Raw genomic sequence first — 21,168 nt, forward strand, 5'->3', positions numbered from 1 at the left:
ATCATCAAAAGTCTCCCAACCAAAAGAAGCCCAGGTCCTGATAGCCTCAGTGCAGAATTCTACCAAAAATTAAAGAACAGCTTATACCAATTCTTCTCAAAGTATTCCACACAATAGAAGCAGAACTCTTTCTATGAGGCTTCAATAACCTTGATCCCCAAGCCACACAAAGAAACAAGAAGAGAAATTCAGACCAATATCCCTCATGAACATTGAAACAAAAATACTCAATAAAATACTGGCAAATCAGATCGAAGAACACATCAAAACAATCATTCACCATGATCAAGTAGGTTTCATCCTGGAGATGCAGGGATGGTTCAACATAATAAAATCCATCAACGTAATCCACCAAATAAACAAGCTGAAAAACAAAAGTCACATGAACATCTCACTAGATGCTGAAAAAGCCTTTGACAAAATCCAACACCTATTCATGATAAAGGCCTTGGAGACATCTAGGATAACAGGGACATACCTAAACATAATAAAAGCTATATACAGTAAACCAACTGCCAACATCAAACTAAATGGACAGAAACTCAACCCAATTCCTCTAAAATCAGGAACAAAACAATACTGTCCACTCTCTCCATACATTTTCAACATGGTACTTGAAATTCTAGCCATTGCTTTATGACAACAAAGCGGGATCAAGGGGATACAAATTGGGAAGGAAGAGGTCAAACTTTCACTGTTTGCAGATGATACGATAGTTTACATCAATGACCCAAAGAACTCTACTAGGGAACACTTACAGCTGATTAACACCTTCAGCAAAGTGGCAGGCTACAAGATCAACTCAAGAAAATCAGTAGCCCTACTATATACAGATGATAAAAGGGCTGAGAAAGAAATCAGAGAAACGTCACCCTTTACAATTGCCACAAACAACATAAAATACCTTGGGGTAACGCTAAACAAACAAGTGAAACACCTGTATCTCAAGAACTTTGAATCTTTAAAGAAAGAAATGAAAGAAGCCCTCAGAAAATGGAAAGATCTCCCATGCTCTTGGATAGGTAGGATCAATGTAGTAAAAATGGCAATCCTGCCAAAAGCAATCTACAGATTCAATGCAATCCCCATTAAAATCCCAGCACAATTCTTCACAGACCTTGAAAGAACAATAATCAATTTTGTATGGAAAAACAAAAGACCCAGGATAGCCAAAACAACCCTGTTCAACAAGGCAACGTCCGGAGGCATCACCATCCCTGCCTTCAATCTCCATTATAGAGCTATTGTCCTGAAAACAGCTTGGTATTGGCAGAAAAAAAGACAGGTAGTCCAATGGAATCTAATTGAAAAACCCTGATATTAACCCACACACTTATGAACATCTGATCTTTGACAAAGAAGCTAAAAATATACAATGGAATAAAGACAGCATCTTCAACAAATGGTGCTGGTATAACTGGAGGCTGGCATGTAGAAGAATGCAGATCGATCCATGTTCATCGCCATGTACAAAACTTAAGTCCAAATGGATCAAAGACCTCAACATAAATCCAGCCACACTGAACCTCTTAGAAGAACAAGTGGGTGGTACCCTTGAACGAATTGGTACAGGTGACAGCTTCCTGAACATAACACCACTAGCACAGACAGTGAGATCAACAATTAATAAATGGGACCTCCTGAAACTGAGAAGCTTCAGTAAGGCAAAGGACACAGTCAACAAGACAAAATGGCAGCCCACAGAATGGGAAAAAATATTCACTAATCCCACATCTGACAGAGGGTTGATCTCCAAAATTTACAAAGAACTCAAGAAGCAAGTCTCCACAACACCAAATGATCCAATTAGAAAGTGGGCTGCAGAACTAAATAGAGAATTTTCAATAGAGGAGTCTAAAATGGCTGAGAGGTACTTGAGAAAGTGCTCAACATCCTTAACCATCCGGGAAATGCAAATAAAAACAACTCTGAGATGCCATCTCACTCTTGTCAGAATGGCTAAAATCAAAAACACAAACGACAATTTATGCTGGAGAGGATGTGGTGATACGTGAACACTCCTCCATTGCTGGTGGGAGTGTCAACTTGTGCAGCCACTTTGGAAATCAGTATGGAGATTCCTCAGAAAAATGGGAATAAACCTACCATAAGACCCAGCAACACCACTCTTAGGCATATATCCAAAAGATGCCCTTTCATACAAGGATGTCTGTTCCACTATGTTCATAGTAGCATTTTTTGTAATAGCCAGAACTTAAAAGCAACCTAGATGCTCCTCAACTGAATTGTGGATAGAGAAAATGTGGTATATTTACACAATGGCGTACTATTCAGCATAAAAAAAAAAACAATGGAATCCTGAGTTTTGCAGGCAAATGGATGACACTAGAAGAAACCATCCTGAGTGAGGTAACACAGTCACAAAAAGAGAAATATGGCATGTACTCTCTCATATATGGATTTTTGACATAGATCTGGGGAGTGCCAGCCTACAATCCCATGGCCAGAGAGTCTGGGAAACAGAAACTTCATTCAGTGGCTGATGAAAGAAGCGGCACACTTCCATGGCTAAGCACTGAGCTGAACTCAAGAAAGGCAGTAACAGAGAGGGAGGACTGATGACCAAAGGGATTAAGTCTGGGCTGGTTTCACCCCAGAAACAGCTGACCAGACAAAGGTTAACTCTTGAATCCCAGGCATCAGCCTGGGAATCCAGCATGGGACTGATCAAGACCCCCTGAATGTGGGTGTCAGTGAGGAAGTCTAGGTAATCTATTGAGTCTTGTGCAGTAGATCAGTACTCATCCCGAGTACACACATGGACTTTGGACTCCCATCCAACAATGTGAGATGCACTTTCACGCTGAACTCTTGGGGGGAGGGTGTAAGCCCTGCCCTTGATGAAATGACAGACTATGGACACCCCCATGGAGGGCCTCACCCTCCCTGGGAAAATGAGGGGATAATGGGGGGTTTGGGAGGAGGGCACGGGAGTAGGGGAGGGAAAGGGAGAGGGACCTGGAACTGACTTGTGAAGTAACATTGTTTCTAATCTAAATTTAAACTTTAAAAAAAAATAAAAAAATAGAACTTCAGGAAAAAAAAGAATGCATTACGAATCTTTGAGATTTAAAATGAGAATATCACTGTCTTGCTACTTAAAATGTGAGCTGATAAAGAGGATCCAATTGAAACATTTTTCAAGTTATACTAATTTTTTTCTTATCTGTAAAAACGTTAATCTTGGATTTCATATCAAGCTTTGGCTAGTTACTTCATCTTTTTAAAATGCAAAAAAGTGATTCAGATATTGGGTTATATGAAATAAGCCAGTATGTTTCATTTATCCAGGCCTGAAATTTACATCATTTATAACACTGGAAGAGGTAATTTTGATTAGGCCCTAAGGGAAACAATTTCAGCGTCTCTATGTATATTCTCACATTTACATTTGCATTTGTGTTTATATTAAAATTCATAGGCTTCTTCTGACTCTCTACAGTGTAAGCGATTTAATAATTGTGGAGGCTTTCTTTTTTTATAAACAGATCAGAAACAAATAAGGAGAGCAAACTGTGGTTGGGATGTACTATATGAGAGAAGTATCTATTTTCAGTATAATTAATTAATTAAAATAAGAAAAAAGAAACAAATAGTAAAGGCACACATTAAATTAAGCAATTTTGAAAACTGGGATACTACTTTCAATGAACGTACTAGAAGGAGAAATAAAATGTTATAACCCCATGACATACCCAGTACTATGTGCTTGATAATACTTAAAAGATCATTCAAGTGGTCAAAGATATTCTATAAATAATGACGGTTATTTCCCTGTCCCATATCATTTGGAGAATCTGATTATATTTGTCATCAACAATTGTGTTCTTAATTAGAAAAATAGTTAATTAAAATAATTACCAACTGAATTGCATATTTAATCAAATAACTAATATACAGAAGATCCTAGATTAAAACATGAGCCCTTCAAATTTGTGGAGACAGTTTACTAATTAAAGTTCTTATCATGTACGCACATGAACATGTACAAGTGCATACCCATGCATGTACATTCACCATGGATCTTTTAGCTCACAGAGTTTACCACTTGGCTATAATAAGGTGTGTATGCTGCTATTAAGTTCACGTATTGTCCATATGCTAAGTTAACTATAAGCAGATAGCTGGATTCTATAAATATTAATGCTTCTGGAGGTGTCAGAAGATGCTGTCTGTCTGTTTTTTAATGTAGATTTCACTAAAAGATGGCAACTGATCCTGAATCTGTTGTATAAAGCAAGACGCATGTGATGACCTACTAAGTTTAAGAAACACTGGCCTATAACACTACATAGTATAAGAAAGATTAAGATAAAGTGGTTAGAAAATTATTATTTGAAAAGTAGCATTTGATATGCCCCACAAACTCCATATTCGTCTAGCTAAGCAGTAAGAAATAGAAGCATCATTATGGGGTATGACAGAGGAAGATGGAAAGACTCAAAGATACTGGGTTGGGAGCTAGAACTTTATACAGTGTAGTTTAAAACTAAAGGATAGATGCAATATGATCTTTGATTTGGTCAAATTCAGAAGTTTTCTATCTTCCTTGTAAGAGACCATCCTTCATTTTTACCTCTCCTGCTAGGCTGGCATGTTACAAATATTTTAACCATTGACTTTTCTGAATTATGGTTTGAACTACTGCAAATTTTTACAAAGCATTTCAAATAACTGTATTGATATACCAAAGACTTGGTGGAATTTACATTCTAAAATGTAACTTGCAATGTTTTTGGTTAAATATTGAATATTTAAAAAAGCTTTGGCTTAAATAATGATAGCTTGAAACTAGAGAGGATGATGTTTATTTATTTCTGGACCCCCTACACAACATTAAACATCACCACCCAGATAAACTCTACACATTATTTCCAGGGTCTAGCACTGTGAGTCTGTCTGACCTCACCTGCATGTACCTCTCCCTACCTGTAAATTCTAGCCTGCACCCCTGTCCTAGTCTGACTAGCCTGTCTGCACTTCAAGTTTTCTCTAGGCTTTCACCAAAACCCACTCTGTATGCCCCACAAACTCCTCTTATATCATATTTGATCTCTTCATCCAGCCATATCAACCTCCAATAATCTAATCTCAGATTAGAATGCAATCCTGTAGAGCAGTCCCCTCAATCCACATGAATTGATTCCCCCAAACTATTTCCAACCTTTAGGTCCCTCCCACAAATATATCCTCTCTTCTGCCCCAACTTGCTCTCTTCATATTGTGCATAGTTCTAATAAAAGAAGTCCACAGGCTCAGATCTCATCATATAAATTCAAACAACATTGTAATGGTTTGAATAGGAATGACTCCCATAGGTTCATAGATTTGAATGCTTGGTCAACAACGTGTGGCAGTATTAGGAGGTGTAGTCTTGTTGGAGTAGGTGTGGCCTTACTGGAGGAAGTATGTCACTAGGGGTGAGCTTTGAGGTTTCAAATACTTAAACTAGGCCCGGTGTCTCTCTCTTCTTTCTGCCACCTGATGATCCAGATGTAGAACTCTCAGCTCTTTCTCCAGCACCATGTCTGTATGCATGCTGCCATGCTTCTCACCATAGCAATAATAGACTAAACTTCTGAACCTGTAAACCAGTCCAAATAAAATATTTTCCTTTATAATAGTTGCTGTAATCATGATGTCTCTTCACAGCAATAGAAACCCTAATTTTAAAAAAATGAAAACTCAAACCAGTATTTTACCTCTAAAACCTACCATTCCTGTAGAAATGTTTGCTAATAAGTATTGACTAGATAAACCCAAACATCAAATGTAAAGGAACAATCATCAACTCCATCAAAGAATTCAATGAGATTAAAGAAGACAAAAGATACAGCTGTATGGAATTAAGTAGAAAGAACTCAAGGAGAATAAATGCCTGAATGAGGTCAGCAGGCTTATGGAGGCAGTAAAGATGATCCAGGGTTTGAAAATAGAATTTTCCAAAGAGAAACATTAAAGAGGACTCAAGCTGAAATGAAGATGGAATTTAAAACTTATGACACAACTAGAAAGAAAAACCTTCAAGTAGAATCAATCAAGCAGAAGATAGAATATTAAACCTCAAAGATATACTTTGTTGAGAAGTAGGTTTTAAAAAGAAAGAATAAAATAATCAAGTTGAACTTTAGTTTGTAGAATTATTACTCATAATTGCCTTGTCTCTTACTCTTTTTTGCTTTGTTACGCATTCATGAATTCTTTTTAAATTTTCAAATTGGTATTCTATAACATATTTACAATCTGTTTTACTAGTTTATTGTTGTTGTTATAGCACTTTTACTTAAGGTTTTTATCAATACTTCAAGTTAGTGTACTGGCATGCACACTAACTCAAATTGTACAAAAGACTATTTTGCATGCTGTGTTTTGCCTCACAGTTGGTATCGATAGGACATATGGAATTCCTGTCTATATTTCATTTGCTTTTCTTGTCTTTTAAAACAACTAACCTGGGCTTTTTTTTTTAACGAGACAGGGTTTCTCTGTACTTTTTGCAGGCTGTCGGTCCAGCCTAGCCTCGAACTCACAGAGATCCGCCAGCCTCTGCCTCCCGAGTGCTGGGATTAAAGGCGTGCGCCACCACCACCAGGTTTGTTTTAATGCACTTAAATTGGGGTGACATAGATGTTCATTCAAGATAATTGTTAGTGCAGGTAGAGTTTAGCATTAATAACACGTACAGATTCTTAATGGAAGACATCCAGGAAATATGAGAAAGGAAGGTGTACGGAATAAATTCAAACCCTATCACCAAAGTGCCGAACACAAATACCCCTTGAAAAGATAGGGCATGTTAGATATTTAGTAATTATTGTATTGATGAATGAGTAAAGTATCAGTGAGGAACATCTTTCTGTAAGAACTATTCCACAACTCAGCTACATAGAACAAAGAGAGGCTAAGAATGATAATTTAAATTCTACCCAGCATAAGGTATACATTTATGACTCCAGACATCTTAGTTTATTCCCCAAGAACCTTTTGTCCTTATTCATGATCTGTAAGGACAGTTTTACTTGTAGCCTTAATCATTTTATTCACCTTCATTTATAGATATTCTCCAATAATTTCCTCAAATGAGACATTTTCACATTGTATACAGTGGGTGCTGTTTCTGGCCAACATCCATTTATGCATTAAAACCAAAAGCATTCTAAGTGATAGATGAATTAGTATACAATTAAAATATGCATTAGAGAGGTCATCTGTTTCATTCATTACAGCTTACTATTTTCCCCTGTAGTTTTCTAAGGCTGTTTAGTGATTCTTGCACCCCAGGGCTATTTAAATGAAGGACACATTTTAGAAATTGAAGAAAATAAGCAATCTAATAAATTGTCTTTGTATAGCTCTCCATCAGAATAAATGTTCATTGCTAGAGGTTCAATTCTAGCAGGAAGCAAATAGAACGTTCTTATTGCCATTCATACAAAACAAGGGTAGCATGCATATTGTAGGAATATGGGAAGCAGAACAGCTGTTTCTTCTATGCAGTTCTTAGTGGTTTTATTTTTTTGAAATAGTATTTTTATTTATTTACAGAAGAATGACATGATGGCAGATTTTCCTCAACACAATTAGAATAGGTTTAGATATCCATTGCAATGGGTTTTTGTAGTGAGAAGAAGAGATTGGGTTCAATTGCAAATACAACAACGACAAGGGAAGATTTATACCCAGAGATAAAGTTGGTGTAGATAGTGGGTGGAAATTTACAATGTGTCAGAAATCTTCCTGCTGAAGGCAGCTAAGTCTGGTATGACATCACTTGGAGCACGGGAAAAGAAGGGGATCCCAATTATATAGATACTGGTAGACAGATACCAGAGGTGAGAATTTGAATTGAATTGACTTGGCAGGAGGCATACTAATATTGGATAATTCACAAACTAATACAAAAGAGCAGAAGTTGGTTGGGAGCTAGTTGAGAAGAGAGTTGACTGAAGGGCAGAGGGAGTTTTTTTGTAATTTTTTTCCATATATTTTTTATTTAACTTTTTACCCATGTCACTTTCAGTTAACTCTCCTTCCCCTCCTCCCCCACCTCCCAATCTTCCCAGTCCATCGCCCCACTCCACCCCCTCTCTGCTCCCCAGGGAGGGCAAAAGCCTCCACGATGGATTTTCAGGGTCTGTCACATCACCCCAGGAAGGGCCTAGGTTCTTCCTCATGTGTCCAGGCTGAGAGAGCATCCCTCCACATGGTATGGGTTCTCAGAGTCCATCTGTATGCCAGGAATAAATACTGCTCCACCCTCCCAGGTCCCACAGATTGTCAAGGCCTCCTCTCTGTCACCCAGGTTCGGTGGGAGGGTGTCTGGATCAGTCCCATGCTGGCCCCTCAGTCATCAGTCTGGGGTCCATGTGTTGCCTTGCCCCTTGTTTAGGTCAGCTGCCTCTGTGGGTTTGCCAGACCGATCTTGATTCCATTGGTCATCACTCTTTTTTGCAACTGGGTTCCAGGAGTTCAATTCGGTTCACAGCTGTGGGTGTCTGCCTCTGCCTCCATTAGCCATTGGATGAGAGTTATAGGGTGGCATATAAGGTAGTCATCATTCTCATTATCATGCAAGGGCATTTAAGGTAGCCATTCTTGTAGATCTGTGAAGATCTCTCCTCCAACTTATACTGGCTCCCTCTTTTCTGGCATCTCCCATCCTTTTCTCCTCTGTTCTTACTCTGGTTCAACTTTCCTGCTCTCCCATGTCCTCCTCCTCTCCCCTCCTCTTTTCTCTGTCTCTTTCTCCCATCTCCTTCTACCCTCAACTTCTTCCCCCCCCCCCAATCCAATTAGGAGATTGCATCCCCTAATCCTTCTCAGGGTTTCCATGCATATCTCTCTTAGGGTCATCTCTGCACCGCAGACTCTCTGGCGGTGGGGTTGTGGGCTGGCAATGCCCTGCTCATGTCTAAAATCCATTTTTTTAAATCAGTGCCTATCTTTGGAAGTAAAAATTACAAAATTTTATTCCTGAAAAAAAATCTTCTGTTTTACTACTTGAAGCATTTGTGATTGTTTTGATTAACAGAATTGATGCATTACTTACAATAACTTCATTTATGTTTTCTCCTTTATCCTTTTGCTTAAAACAAGAGCAATAGCCTTGCTTATTCAAAGCCAACCAGGAATGCCAATGACTCAGAAATCGCCTATCCTATTGCTTTCCCACCTAGAAGAATTAACTTAGAAAATATGCCTCTTTACAAATACTTTACCAATTTTAATTTAAAGAGCTAAATTAGATGAGTAAAAATGAATTGGAGGGAAAGAATTGTCTGTGAAAATTCCTTCAGCAACCCTGAGTTGATACACCCCACAGCAACAGTCTGCGGGCATATCTAGCTCCCCCACTCACTTCCTATCATCCCCGTGTGGCCTTCAAGTTGAATGTCACATTCACAGGCTTTCACATTGTTCTCTATTTTAGGTCTGAGTTAGTCATGCTGTGACATTCCGATACAGCAGAACAAAACTTTCTTGTGTGTCTATATAGTTAAGTCAGACATAAGATGAAGTTTTAGCCCAAACAGAGAAGAGTCTGTATTCAGACAGACAGATGGTCTCTATGTATATTTGTATAGAAACCAATTAAGGTGAGAAGTTCTGAGTCTGCTTCAGATTCTTGAGAGCTTTGCTTAGTGCTATAATTGCCTACCTTGTGGTTCCCTCCGGCTTCTCTCAGCTTGAATTGTGTACTACAAACAGTTCAAAAATCATACACCTTCCTCCAATTCCACTTAATAATCAAAGAGCATTCCTTATAGATAATGGCTACTATTTTCTTTAAAATTACTAACGTTTCCAAGTAGAGATGGATTCCTAAAATAATTCAGAGACATGTAGAATCATCTGATTGTGCCTAGGTTGCTATTGAAACCCTGTCCAGAACAGAATACTTGGCTTGATTTTGTCGACATCAAAATGTAAGGCCAAGGACATTGCTGTGCAGTCCTTATGCTATCAATTTGCTTAAATATCACATACATGTGCTCATTATAAATATTCCTTCTTCAAAGAGTGCAAAGACAAGAGCACATCAAGACTCTGTAAAGTTGAAAATTGTGTTTTAAAGCATTGCAACAAAGGTCATGCTTTCTGTTTCTCCACAAGGTAGGCGTACCCACTACATTGGTTTGTCTTTGGAATAGGAGCACGGGCTTTCCCAGCAGTTGGCAGTGCCTCTGAGAAGTGCTTCAGATACATATTGACAATCAGTAATCAGATCTATGACCTCTGATATTATAGTATGGCTACATTCCAATTTTTAATCAAGAAAAAGGAATTCTTACACTGCAGCTCTCTTTGCTCTTTTGGTTTCTGGGATAATCTTGCAGGAGAAATAAAAGACACTTTGAAATCTTTATTTTGCTATAGAAGAGTAAAGATGGAACACAACATAGCAGGAATTGTCTGAGAGCATTTATCCTGTTTATAACCTTGCCATTTTGAAGTGTTTATTCCTGCAGAGACATCATGGTTATACTTAGTCTTATCTCCATGATTTACATTGAGTGCAGCAATTTCTCAGTAAATATTTGCTGAACAGAGAAGACAATGATTATGATTCCACCGATTCCACCTGTGAAGACTGATTTTTGTTAAGGATCCTATTGTCTTCTTCGAGGCATGATCACACTAAGGAGGCAGAGAGAATCACAAGTTCCAGACAAGCTTGAGCTGCATATGGAGACCTTGTTTCTGAAACAAAAACAAGTTCCTAAATGAACATAGCATTAAATGGCCCTCTGGGTATTTATATTTATGCCCCCAAATTAGTCCATCTAATCTCAGTAGAAAAGCTTCTTTTGCAGTATATAGTCATTAATAAAGGGACCTACAACTGGTATACCTGAAGATAATAAGACACTGGGGATTTACCAGCCCTAAATGAAACATCTATAGCACACCCCTGCTTCCCATGGCTCAAGTATCAGTATGGAAAGGAGAGGCAGCCAGAAAGAATTTGAGAACCAGAGAGATTATATGACTGAAGCAAAATATGCTTTCTAGACTTGGAAAATAAGAACTTACAACAGTTGTGAGTGCATGTTCATGACGTGTACAAAACCAAGTCAGTGAAAGTTCAAGGATGTGGAAGGAAGTCATGTTGTTCCACTCCTAGCTGAGAAGCTATTGACAATTGACAGCTACTGGTGAAGGGAGAATCTGCCTGTTCCCCAGGTAGATCATATATGCATGGAAACAGTGGGTTTAAAAGAACTGCATATGACGTGGAAAGGGGAAAGTAGTAAGAGGAGAATAGGGAAAGAATTTAATGGAAGAAAATAGGAAATGAGGGTAGTTAGATAATTTGCTTTTTAAAAATCACAGTAGTTAAATAAAAACCCAAACACTTTTGAAACAAATGGGCATGTTTCCTCTTTGATTCCTTGAGAGAAGTAAGTTGGTGTAGTCGGAAGTAAGTCGGATGTGTTTCATAGTGCCATCAGTGTTCATTCCTTCCAGTTCACTATACATAGTTAATTACAGGTAAAATGACCTGCATATATAAAGCAAAAACAAAATGACAAGAGGTATCCTTTATAGCTGAAAATGCATTACTGCCAGGTATGGTGGTGAACGTCTTTAATTCCAGAGCCTAGGAGGTAAAAACTGATGGATCACTTTGAGTTTGAGGGCATCTTGTTCTACATAGTGTGTTCCAGGACAGCTAGGGCTACATAGAGAAATCCTGTCTCAAAACAAAAACATAAAGCAGGAACAAAGCAACACAAAAAAAGGAAAAACTACATTGTGTAGTATGTTGCTTACATATACATTTCTACCTTCTCTATAATCTCATAAAAATTATCTCCCCAACTTGTATCTTCCTCTTGTTTGTTTAATTTATATTGCTTGCTCTTCATTCTTGACTCTATGAATTCTGCCTTTTCTCCAAGACCCGGCTTCTTTCCATCAAGTATGTATAGAGATTGCACGATATTTCTCTTTTCAGATGCTCAGAGAAGTCAAAGTGTGGGAGATTCAGATTTGTCTACTGGAGTTCCTGATCACATGATGTAGGATCTCTTATAATTTGCATTTTGATCAGTGTTTCAGGGACACATGACTAGTGACCAGGAATAATTCTTCTTAGTTAGGATCTCCTTGAGATTTTTTAAATACTTAATTGAAATAAATTTATATATGTAATCTCACTCACCCATAAATGTATATAATTCAATGATGATATTTATCAATTTGTGCAGCTGCATAACACTGCCAGTCAGTTGAGAACATTTTCATCACTCTAAAGATGCTAGTTCAGCTCCACTCCCCCTTTTACCCTTAGGTACCCACTAATCATTTGCTTTCATAAGACTCCACTTTTTTAAGTAGTCCATATAAAAAGAATCAAACAACATAGAGCCTTTGTGTATAGCTTTAACTTAGATTAATATCTTTGAAGTTCCTTAAAAGATAAAATACAGTTCATTTTAGTGGATTGTAGTAAAACAGGGAATGTATTTTGTTTATTCATTTACAGATGATGAATAATTGCATTTTTCTGTTTCTAACTTTAAATCTTAATGCTGCTATTAATATTTGTGGCTAAGTATTTGAGCAGATGTATGTTTTAATTTCCCCCAAGATTATGTGTGTGTAGAGTTGGAATTTGGAGACACATGACCAGTTTATACTTAGCCTTTAAAAAATCCACCCATATCAGCTTAAGACAGCACCCTTTTATGTTTTCTTACATTTGTAGTCTGGAGATAGCATGTTTCAGCTGGATTCTCTGCTTCAGGGTCACTCATAAGATTTCCATCAGTGGACAGGTTGGGACTGTAGTCTTATCTTACCTTAAGCTTGCAGGGAAGAACCTGCAACCATCTTCGGAAAGTTGATACTAGTATTATTTTTGTGTTGAAATTTAAAATAGATTTATTTCTAATACAATATATCCTCACCATGGTTTCCCTTCTCTCCAATTCTCCCAGTTCGTCTCAACTTCCACTCTACCCTAGATCTAGTCTCCACTCAGAAAAGAGCAGGCCTCCAAGAGACAACCACCAAAATGAGACAAAACAAAATATAATATGGCAAGACAAAAGCCCTCACACTGAACTTGGACAAGGCAATCCAATAGGAGAAAAAGTCTCAAGGCCAGGGTAAAAGAGTCAGAGACACACCGGTATCCAGTTAGGAGTTCCATAAAAACACCAAGCTAAGAGCCATAATATACCTGCAGAGGACTGTGTGCACATGCACCCTACTTAGTTGTTTCAGAGTGTCCTTCTTTCTTCTATAGTTGTCCTCTATCCCCTCTGACACGTACAAACTTTCCACCTCCTCTTCTTTGGGATTCCAAGAGCTCCAAGAGGAGAGACCCAAAGGAGACCTTCAGTTTAGATCCTCTTTCTGCATAGTGTCTGACTTTGAGTCTCTGCATACACTCTCGTCTGCTGCCTGAGGAACCCTCTTTCATGACTGGGCAAGACTCTGATCTATGAGTATAGCAGTATATCATTAAGAATAATTTCATTCATTCATTATTGTTGTTATTTTAGACCATTCCTGATTGGTTATACCTCAGGTCTCTGGATGATCTAGTCTCCAGTTTTTATCCATCTAAGCAGTGTTAGGTACGGGTTGCCTTTTGTGGAGTGGGCCTCAACTTAAATCAGAAATTGGTTGGCCCTTCCCACAAGTTCTGTATCCCCATTGCACCAATACTTCTTGCAGGCAGAAAGGAGTGTCAAATGTTTTGTGGCTGTGTTGGTGTTCATGTAGCCTCTACATTTTCCCAACCAAGAGACTAGAATGTAGTGGTGAAGGCTCTAGCAGGCTCTAGCTTGACCTCTCCATGTTCAATGAGTTAACCTCTTTGGGTTGGAGTTTTTGTTCTAGTAACTCATGTAGGACTTGATTTGTAGACAGATCTTGTTTAAATATGACTTTGTCATGGGATGTCTTATTTTCTCCATCTATGGTGATTGAAAATTTTTGCTGGGTATAATAGTATTGGTTGACATCTGTGGTCTCTTAGAGCATACAACACATCTGTTCAGGCCTCACCTGCTTTGGAGTCTCCATTAAGAAATCAGGTGTAATTCTATAGGTCTACTATTACATGTTATTTGGTCTTTTCCCTTGCAGGTTTTAGTAGTCCTTCTTTGTTCTGAATATTTAGTGTTTTGATTATTATGTGGCAGGGGAGGGCTTTCTTTTCTATATAGTGTTCTATACACTTTTTTTTCGAGACAGGGTTTCTCTGTCTTGTTTTTTAGAGACCTGTCCTGGAACTGGAACTTGCTGTAGACCAGACTGGGCTCGAACTCACAGAGATCTGCCTGCCTCTGCCTCTGAGTGCTGGGATTAAAGGCGTGCGCCACCACTGCCCAGCCTATATAAACTTCTTGTTCCTTTATAGGCATTACCATCTTTAGTCTAGGAAAATTTTTCTTCTATGATTTTGTTGAAAATATTTCCTGGACCTTTGAGCTGAGATTCTTCTCCTTATTCATTTCTCAACATTCTTAGGGTTTTTTTCATAGTGCACTAAAATTCCTGGATGTTTTGCATCAGAATTTTGTTAAGATTTAACAATTTCTCTGAATGACATATATATTTCTTCTATTGTATTTTTCAATGCCCATGTATTCTGTTGGTGAAATTTGCCTCTGTGGTTAATTTGGAATTCTTAGATTTTGCGTTTCCATGATTCCCTCAAATTGTTTTCTTTATTGCTTCAATTTCCAGCTTCAGTCTTAAACAATTTTATTTCTTTACTTAAACTGTTTGTACTTTCTTTGCACTGAACTGAACCCAAGGAACCCAGTGACAGAGAGAGAGGAATGATGAGCAAATTGGCAAAGAATGGGCTGGCAAAACCAGCAGAGACAGCTGATCTGAACAGGGGAGTGCTCTTGGACCCCAGACCGACAGGGGGAGGCCAGAATGGGACTGATCTGGACCCCCCAAATGTGAGTGTCAGTGAGAAGGCCTGGACAACCTATGGGGCTCTGAGCTGTGGATCAGTGTCTATCCCTGGTATACAATCTGTCTTCATGTGCTTATAGCACAAAGAGAGATGCTCTCTCAGCCTAGACTCTTAGGGGAGTGCCTTGACCCTACCAAGAGTAAAATGATAGACTCCAGACATCCCCTATGTGGAAGGATTTGGCAATAGGGTGGGAGGGAGGGTGGAAGGGGAGTGCAGGAGGAGGGGAGGGAGAGGGAACTGGGATTGACATGTAAAACAAGCTATTTAAAATTAAAAAAAAGAAAACAAAAAGAAAACAAAAAAAATAAATTAAGAAAAAGAGTTGTTTTGTAATGTTTGTATTTAAATTAGAAACATGAATGCTTCACATGTCAATCCCAGCTCCCTCTCTCACCCCTCTTCCCTTGTCCCTCTACCAGCCTCCCAGCCCCACCCAATCTCCACATCATTCCCCAGGGAGGGTGAGGCCATCCTTGGGGGATCTCTAAAGTCTGTCATTTCATCCAGGGCAGGACCTAGGCCCTTCCCCATGTGTCCAGGCTGAGAGAGCATCCCTTATTTGGAATGGGCTCCTAAAGATCATTCATAAGCCATGGTAAATGCTGATTTACTACCCAAGGTCCCAGTGATTTCTGTGGCCTCCTCACTGAGACTACATTCATGGTGTCTGGATCAGTTCCCTGTTGGCTTCTCAGGCATCATTCTGGGATTCAAGAGCTCACACTATCCAGTCAGCTGTCTTTGTGGGTTTCACCATCATGGTCTTGACCCCTTTGCTCATCACTCCTCCATTTCTGTCACTAGGTTCCAGGAGTTCAGATCAGTGTTTAGCTGTGGGTATCTGTCTCTGCTTCCATCAGTCACTGGATGAAGGTTCTAGGATGGCATATAAAGTAGTCATCAACCTTACCATCAAGAAAGGGCATTTAATGTAGTCCCTCCACTATTGCTTAGCCAGTTGGTGTTATCCTTGTAGATCTCTGGAAATCTCACTAGTGTCAGTTCTCACCTCAAGCCTATAATGACTTAATCTATTATGGTATCTCTCATCCTGCTCTCCTCTATTCTTCCCTGGACTCAACATTCTTCTCCCTCCTCTTAGCCCCCTCTCTTTTTTCTTGCTCCCTCTCCTCTCCCCCAGTGTTCCCAATCTGCTCAGGATACCTTGCCTCATTCCACTTCTCTGGGGTATGCATCTCTCTTGGAAACCTCCCTGTTTCCCAGACTCACTGACACTGGGATTGAAGGCTGAGACTCCCCTAATCCATATCTAAAACCCATATATGAGTGAGTACATAACATGTTTGTCTTTTTTTGTCTGGGTTACCTCAGGATGGTTTCCTCTAGTGCCATCCATTTGCCTGCAAATTTCAAGATTCCATTGTATTTTTCTCCTGAGTAGTACTCCATTGTAAAAATGTACCACATTTTATCTATCCACTCTTCAATTGTGGGGCATCTAGGTTGCCTCCAGGATCTAGCTATTACATATAATGCTGCTATGACTGTAGTGGAACAGACATCCTTGTTGTGTGAATGGATGTCTTTTGGGTATATGCCTAAGAGTGGAATTGCTGGGTCTTGTGGTAGACTGAGTACCATTTTCCTGAGGAATCTCCATACTGATTTCCGTAGTGGCTGTACGAGTTGGAACTCCCACCAGCAATGGAGGAATGTTCCCCTTTTCCACATCCTCTCCAACACAAAACTGTCATTGGTGTTTTTGATTTTAGCCATTCTGACATGTGTAAGATGATATCTCAGTGTTGCTTTGATTTGCATTTCCTTATTGGCTAATGATGTTGAGCTCTTTCTCAAGTGTCTCTCAGCCATTTTAGACTCCTCTACTGAGAATTCTCTGTTTAGTTCAATCCCCCAATTTTAATTGGATGCTTTGGTGTTTTGGAGACTTGCTTCTTGTGTTCCTTGTAAATTTTGGATATCAGCCCTCTGTCATATGTGGGGTTGGTTAGTGAATATCTTTTCCCATTCTGTGGGCTGCCTTTTTGTCTTGCTGACTGTGTCCTTTGCCTTACAGAAGCTTCTTAGTTTCAGTAAGATTTATTTATGCATTCTGTATATAAGTTTTTTATTAAATGTGCTTTGCAAGTAATGTTTTCCTAGGCCTTGGTATTCATTTTCATAGTTCCTGAATATATTTAAATGTAAATTTGTAGATTTTGATGAAATTAATTTATTAATGTTTCTTAATGTAAATCATGCTTTGGGGTTTTATCTGAGAACCCTTTGCTCATTAGTCTCAAATTTTTTCCTAATATTCTTAAATGTGTTTATTTTGTTTTGTTTTGAGACAGGGTTTTTCTGTACCTTTTGAGCTTGTTTTGGAACAAGCGCTATAGACCAGGCTGACCTAAAACTCACAGAGATCCACCTGTCTCTGCCACCTGAGTGCTGATATTAAAGGCATGTGCCACAGCTGCTCAGCTGTTCTTAAACATTTCATACATATTTACATAATAGTTTATCTTGTGTGTTAGTATGTGCCATTTTATGTTATTTTTATGGATGGGTCAACACAAATATCTCAATTTCTTCATGTTATTAATGGTTTATGATCTGTCTCTGTAAGATTTTTTAAGTCATCAAAGTGTTTATTTTTTGAGAGTCTAATCTCTAATTGTTTTTCTCATTCATTTGTTATTTATTATACTTGGTCCCTAGTCACTACTGTTTATTTTTCTGCTTGCTTGTTTTTTAGTTTCTTATGATGTAGCTTAGCTTATTGGCCTAATATTATTTTTTTCTAATGTAGGGATTTAAGGCTATGAACCCCTATGTGTTCCTTTACTTGCACCTTATGACTTATTATCTGTTATGCTTTCATATTAATTTAACTTAAAAATATTTACTAACAGTATCTGTGATTTCTTTGAAGAAAATAATATGATTCTCACTAATTGTACATTACTTAGACTTGTTTTATTTAAATTAAATGCTTATCCATTTCATTACTATTACTTATTTTATTTAATTCTTTTGTGGTTTGAGAATATATATTTCAAAACAGTTCATTAAGTTTTAAGTGTGTGTTTTACTGCAGAGGACTGCCATTTTCATTTAAGAAGAATGAATTTTCTATCTTTGTTGTGAAGCATAGTCTATAGATTTTGTTTTATAGTATTTATTGAGTTCTTTTAATTGTTATTTCTCTGCCTGTGTTGTATCAATAACTGAACATCAAGTATTAATAAAGAAAACTGTTTGGAAATTATCTGTTTTCTACCTGTTCATCATGTCAGTTTGCATTCTATTGTTCTGTTCTGTTACATGTGGCTGTATTAGTGTGTAATTTACTGACAAAATAGTCCCATGTCACTCTGAATATTCTTGTTTTTCTTTGGTTTTATTTGTTATGAATTAGAGCCTATTGTATTTACCATTCACATTTTTATGGCTACAATTTGTGTAGCTTTTCTCATGCTTCTACTTTCAAACTGCTTGCCAAATTCCAACACCTACTCATGATAAAAAAATACTTGATAAACTAGAAATAGAGTGAAACTTCCTCACTCTGCCACAGAATATCTACATAAGCTGATAGCTAACATCACGATTTATGATGAAATGCTAGATACTTCTCGCAAGATGCTTATTTTTTCTATTTCTGTTCAAGACCATACTGAAAAGTTCCAGTAGGGGCAAGAATAAAAGTTATCAAGCAGGGAAGAAAGAAATGTGATTATTGTATGGTTGATGTAATATTTTCTTCTCTTGAAACAGGGTGTAATTCTCTAGACTAGGCTAACTTTGAACTCACTATGTAGCCTAGGCTGACTTTGAACATGTGGCAAACCACCTGTTGCAATTGTGTGTGTGAGCTACCATTTCAAATGATGCTGTTCTATCCTATATGGAAAGCATTAGTCTACAAGAATGCTATTGGGGCAAGCCTTAATAAAATGTAGCAAGTTTTCACGGTATCTATATTTTTATAGTAAACATGTAGTAATTTAGTAATTTTATGGCATTGAAGAAACATTGCAAAGGGGAAGTTAAGAATGTAACTTGCATTTAATTAGCCGCAACAATATAAAGATAGAGTAGGAATCAATTCACTTAACAAGATAATTATAAAATTCGTACTCTTAATTAATTTTGAATTAATTTAAAAACAATCTTATTTTACACACCAATCACAGTTCCCTCTCCCTCAACCATCCTCCCATTTCACCCCCATCTACTCCCCCTCGACAACTGGATTCTAGGAGTTTGGCTCAGTGCTTATCTGTGAATCTCTGCTTCTACTTCCATCAGCTACTTCATGAAGGTCATATTATGGCATTTAAGGTAGTCATCAATCTCATTATAGGGGAAGAGATTTAAGGTAGCTTCTCCACTAGTGCTTAGATTCTTAGTTGGAGTCATCCTTGTGGATTCCTGGATATTTCACTAGTGCCAGGTTTCTTGTTAAGTCCATAATGGCTCCCTCTATTAAGGAATCTCTTTCTTGGCTCTTCTTTTCTGTTCTTCTCCCAACTCAGCCTTCCTGATGCCTCATGTTCTCCTCTCCCCTCCCCTTCTCCTCTCTTCCCCACCTCTTTCTTTTTCCTTCTTTCCCCCTCTCTCCTTCCTCATGCTCCCAATTTACTCAGGATATCTTGTCTCTTTCCCCTTCTTAGGGTGGAGGTTCCATGTATGACAACATCCTTAGCCATCAGGGAACTACAAATCAAAACAACTCTGAGATACCATCTCACACCTGTCAGAATGGCTAAAATCAAAAACACCAATGACAGTTTATGCTGGAAAGGATGTGAAGAAAGGGGAACACTCCTCCTTTGTTGGTGGGAATGCAAACTTGTACTTTGGAAATTGGTATGACTGTTTCTCAGGAAAATCCTGGTTATTTGTCCAAATAACCTGATAATGGGGATTTACCTCAGTTTTTCTCCTGGATATGATTAAGATTATCTAGCAATTCCACTCTTAGGCATATACCTAAAGGATGCACATTCATACCACAAGGACATGTGTTCAACTACTGTCATAGTAGCATTATTTTTAATAGAACCTGGAAGAAACTTAGATGCCCCTCAACTGAAGAATGGATAAAGAAATCATGGTACATTTTATGTAAAGGGAAGCTTTTTCCTTGAGAGAAGCATTCCTGCCAGCCTGGTTCTAGAGCCGCATCAGTCCCAAATAAACACACAGGAGGCTATATTAATTATGAAGCTGTTGGCCTTGCTTGTTTCTTACTGGCTAGCTCTGACTTAAGTAATTACCCCATAATTGTTAATCTAAGTATGTCTCTTACCAGAGAAGTTTCCGGGCTTCCTACCCCATGGCATTACATCTCGACTCTCTGTGTTTCTCCTTCCCAGAGTCCTCCTGGACTCCTAGTCCCACCTATCTATATTCCCTATTGGCCAGCAGTGCTTTATTGACAAATGCACAGGACTTCCCCCAACAACATTTATACAATGGAGTACTACTCAGCAGTAAAAAACAATGACAACTTGAAATTTTAGGCAAATGGATGGAACTAGAAGAAACCATCCTCCAGATACAGAAAGAAAAACATGGTATGTATTTACTCAGAAGTGCTTATTAGACATAGAGCCATGGATAACCAGCCTACAATACACAATCCCAGAGAAGCTAGGAAACAAGGAGGACCCTAAGAGGAAATTTCATACTCAAAAATTTATAAAACAATGTTGGATATAATTCATGATTAAAATAATTAGGAAGACATCCAGGTTCATGGATTTGAAGTTGTTAGGGTTGCAGTATAATTAAAATTTCAATAAAATTCCCACAGAATCCTAGCTAAAATCACTTAGAAGTCGATCGGTTGGTCAGACATTGTATGGAATTACAAGAGATCCCAAATTTATTCTGAACAAAGAAAACAAAGTTGAGATATTCATACTTCTTGTGTTAAATCTATTATGAAATAACAACATGAAGACATTGTGATATCAGCACATGTAACAAAGTTTAGAGATCAGAAATAAATGAATACATTTTTGGTCATTATTTTCAATAAAGATTCTAAGACTTTAAAAAGCTAATAGTATTCACACAAAAATGACTTGGAGTAGCTAGACAGCTACATCAAAACATGTTGATCCCTTACTTTACACCATGGATAAAAGTTTACTTAAATCATCAAGTAGCTAAACATAGTATTTAAAACTATATAACACTTTAAGGAAAATTTAGATGTGAAC

This window comes from Mesocricetus auratus, unplaced genomic scaffold (genome assembly GCF_017639785.1).
Source record: "Mesocricetus auratus isolate SY011 unplaced genomic scaffold, BCM_Maur_2.0 Super-Scaffold_100020, whole genome shotgun sequence".
Taxonomy (NCBI): domain Eukaryota; kingdom Metazoa; phylum Chordata; class Mammalia; order Rodentia; family Cricetidae; genus Mesocricetus; species Mesocricetus auratus.